At 27.7% G+C, this 4537-nt stretch overlaps 1 long non-coding RNA gene across 1 annotated transcript; it reads right to left on the bottom strand.

Moving 5' to 3' along the window:
* Nucleotides 1–3166: 3166 nt before the first annotated feature.
* LOC139904041 (uncharacterized) lies at nucleotides 3167–4057 on the bottom strand. The gene is made up of 2 exons (XR_011778634.1): nucleotides 3689–4057; nucleotides 3167–3447 (listed from the first exon to the last, which is right to left on the bottom strand). It is a non-coding gene; the product is annotated as an uncharacterized lncRNA (long non-coding RNA).
* Between the last annotated feature and the right edge of the window lie 480 nt (nucleotides 4058–4537).

Here is a 4537-nt window from a genome sequence, read left to right on the forward strand (position 1 = left end):
ACACGCTCATGACCTCGTCGTAGTATTTTAAGTGATATAATAATAATAATAATAATAATAATAATAATAATAATAATAATAATAATAATAATAATAATAATAATAATAATAATAATAATAATAATAATACTATTAATAATAATAATAATAATAATAATAATAATAATAATAATAATAATAATAATAATAATAATAATAATTTAAATAAATAAATAACTTATGGAGTAATATATGTGTAAATAAACTCGAGCAGAAACTGGCCTTTTATAGGCAACTTTTTGGAATCTGATGCCCATGCGATCGCATGGGTTTTTAGTGTATTTTCCATGCGATCGCATGGCCGCCTGATCCAGCTCAAAATGTTTTTGTTTTCTTGTTTGCCGACATATTATTATATAATATATATAATATATATAATTTAAATAATTAATTATATATTATATTAAATTCATGTGCATAGTTGACTTGTAATTTTCGTTCCGATGACTCGTACGTTGTCACTCGACTTATGTCCCGGTTCCGGTTTCTCGAACGCATTTTCATACGCTTAGAAAACTCGCAATTTACGTTTTGTGACTCGTACCTTTGTCAAAATATAGTCTTAAATTATCAATAAACTATATCATTTCAAAGTGTATGTTAAACTTTCGAGTGTTTTGGTCATTTACTTCTATAAATCATTGTCTTGCTATTTGTTAATATATATATATATATATATATATATATATATATATATATATATATATATATATATAAATAAAAAATCATTTTATAACCAAGTTAATATATATTTTCAACATTCATAAACACGTTTTAAATATACGTCGCAAGTTATTCATATAATTAATATTTCAACTTATCATATATATTCAAATAAATATTTAAACCAATAAGTTTAATGTACGGTATCAAACAATTAATACATTGTTACGTTTTCAAGTTATAGTATATATATATATATATATATATATATATATATATATATATATATATATATATATATATATATATATATATATATATATATATATATATATATATATATGTATCTATATACATATAATTGTTCGCGAATCGTCAAGAACAACCGAAAGGTATTTGAATATATATGAAAGTAGTTCAAAAATTTTGAGATTCAGTTTTACAGACTTTGCTTATCGTATCGGAAATGTTAATCATACAAAGATTAAGTTTAAATTTGGTCAGAAATTTCCGGATCATCATAGAAGACAACCATGTTAACTTTTTTCAACCAAGCAGAATCTATATAATTATCTTTATAATTTAATAAATTAAAAAAATAATAAAATAATTGTAAATATTTGAACCTACTTTCTATCACATTCATCATTCGGATCTACTTTATTTATTCATATTATATCTAGTCAACTATGTTAACTTTTTTCTCTTGTAGTGTCTAAGATTACTTGGCGTATGCACCAAGAATAGTTGACTAATACTAACGTTGATTTATGTAAACATTTGTATATTATAATAATCCCTTTTTACTCAAATCACATATTATCATTTTATAAGTAACTAGTTAAGTGACCCGTGAATTCACGGGTTGGTTAAAAACTATTCTTATAGATTGCTACTTTAGTATAAAAATAGATTGCTACTTTAGTATAAAAATATTAAGGTAATAATTATAATAATATTACTCATATTCATGATCATATTGCATAGGGTTCCATAGTTTCATCCCAGAGATAAACTCCATGATTTCCTTCAAACATACATCATCACCATAATATTGTCCAGACCTAATAACCAAAAAAGATAAAGAAAAAAGATCTATACAAATGTTAGAAATCATATTATTGCCCGAGCGTGTTTATACTTAGAGCTGAAAATACTCTCAACAATTTGGATCCAAAAGTGACATTACATCCTCAACCTGTACAAAAAGAAGAATAAACTTCCACACAAAGGATAAATCTTATAAATTTTCCATGACTGCTAAAATGAACAACTGATTAGGGGTATGCATGTTACTACCATATAGAAGGTAGCAACGGAAGCAATTTACTAACATAGATTAAAACTATTTGTAGTGGTCGGGGGCGTGGGTTAGGGGCGTGGGTTACTTTTTGTACCTTTTTGATGACTAGGACGTGTGGGTTGTTTTTGTTGAGTAGTGGTGGTGTGGGTTTTTGGTGTGTGTTGGAAGTATTGTGATGATGTGTAAAAATGTAATTGGGTTAGGTATTAAAAAGGGGTATAAAATAATATTTTTAAATTAATAAAAAATTAAAAAAAAGTAAACAACACCGTTGCCTACCCCGTTGCACCCCACGGACGCCACCTTTTTTTGGTTCAGCAACGCGCCACCTCATCACCCACGCCCTCCTTCCCTAACCGATACAAGGGGTCTAATAAAAGGTCAATTTGACCCGAACAATTATTGACACATATTATTACAAACAACATTAACATGCTACATCCACCCATGCTACTTAAAACCTTATTCATTGAAAGAACCATTTACTGTTTGGGTTATTCACTGACAGGTGTTATAACCCAGCTTAAATGACCATTTTAAACACCCAAATCTCAAATATCAATTTTTACCTCTGTTAGACAATACATGTTTATAATCTTAAGATTGATTAATGGTTACTTTTTTTGCAAGAATTATCTTTTGCTACAGGCCATTCAATTCGACCATTAACCCATCATTCAAAATGATAACATAAGAACATTGTAAAATAATCAAATCGATTCCACTAAGCAAAGATTTGTCATCCAATTGAAAGCAGATCTTTTTTAGCGTACAAAACATGTAAAGTCATAATATGCGGATATAAACCCTTAAACTCGCCAATTCCAGTAAATGATAGAAAAGGAAGAACCGATAGAAATAGAGTATCAGATAATGATAGAAAAGGAAGAAACAATAGAAATAGATATAAACAAAAAATTGTTGTACAATACGTCGACTAAAGTATTTGAAACCTTCAATCCAAAACAAACTACCCATCACCAAAATTTCCTAAATGAGTTTAGGATCTTGTCAAATTATAATTACAAACTTGAAATACTAAGAACAAAAAGTAGAGTTCAAATTCAGTTCACACTTAAACAAATCTCCATAAAGAACAAAGTTATACTCCGTACAACACAAAGATATTTGAATGATGTTTCAACTAAAGCCCTCAAGACATAGCGTAATCAAACACATAAAACATATAGCATACATCAACATATTAGTTCAAAATACAAACATTCTTTTTATTACTTAAAATAACAAACAAAACAAATGATAGGCTTATGACCCAAATATAAATGAAGACATAAACTATAGATTTGTAGGAAAAAATGAAAAACAAAAAACTTGACAAACCTTCAAACATAGACCACCACCACCACCGGCACTTTCCTTCAAACATACACCACCGCCGTCACTTTCGTTGTTCCATTTCTCTCGAGCATTTCATCAAACACCTTACATTCACTTTAATAATCAATATTTAATTTAATGATATTCACTTGAAAAAAAACAACAACAAAAGTTAAGGACCTCGCAACAAAAGATGTTGAATTTAATCACTAAATATACTTTTATATTCAAAAACAAAATTCATAAAGTTAGGAAATTGTATAGTAACTTGAACAAACAGTTAACATCATATCACAAAACAGAAAATCAAAGTTAAGGTTAAGATGGACGCTAAAAATCAAATACCTTTTCATCCATCACAATCATTTGCAGTTCGTAAGCCATCTTCCAGAGACTGTGGACCCTAACTTTCAAATTTTCATGAAATTTTGAGAAGAAAAACATAGACATTGAAGAGTAAGAGAACTGTGTTTGGCTACTCATAGAAATTGAAGAGTAAGAAAGACACCATCTTGTTAAAAAATTAGGGTTTAGAGCATGAAGATGAGATTTAATATAACCCATTTAGCCAAAGGATGAATGAGATATCTTGGAAATAGCTGAAAATGTAAAAGATATCATTGCAATTAAAACAATTCAGAGGACGATATGATATTCCCTAGAGCATCTTAAATTTGAATTGCATTGAGAAGATACATTGTGTCGTCCATAACAAAGAGAGGAACAGAGGAGATAATGAAAAGTTAAAAAGGAAATTTTCTTATTTTTTATATATTTTAAATATTAGTTTTATGAGCCCGTGCGTTACACGATATGTGTATAAATTAGTAGTCGATAACATTAATATTGATACTTATTAAATGTATAATTAATTACAATAAAAAATTATTTATTACTAATAACATTTGTATCAAAAATTTTAATATTGAATAGTGACACATAGATTATGAGCCCATCCGTTGGAATCATTTTAACTTCAATTGATAAATAATCGATAAACACCAAACATGAGCCACTCAAAAGTTGTTTTAAAACCGATCGTTAAGAATAATATTTTATGTACATCTCTAGTTGTATATGTTATTCGTACAAATGAATCTCATTATGTCAAAATCTCAAACGAAGCAGCGCATTCATACATCTAAATATATATAAGAATTATCAAATAACAATTTTAACTTCAATTGACAAAGA

This window comes from Rutidosis leptorrhynchoides, chromosome 4 (genome assembly GCF_046630445.1).
Source record: "Rutidosis leptorrhynchoides isolate AG116_Rl617_1_P2 chromosome 4, CSIRO_AGI_Rlap_v1, whole genome shotgun sequence".
Classification (NCBI taxonomy): domain Eukaryota; kingdom Viridiplantae; phylum Streptophyta; class Magnoliopsida; order Asterales; family Asteraceae; genus Rutidosis; species Rutidosis leptorrhynchoides.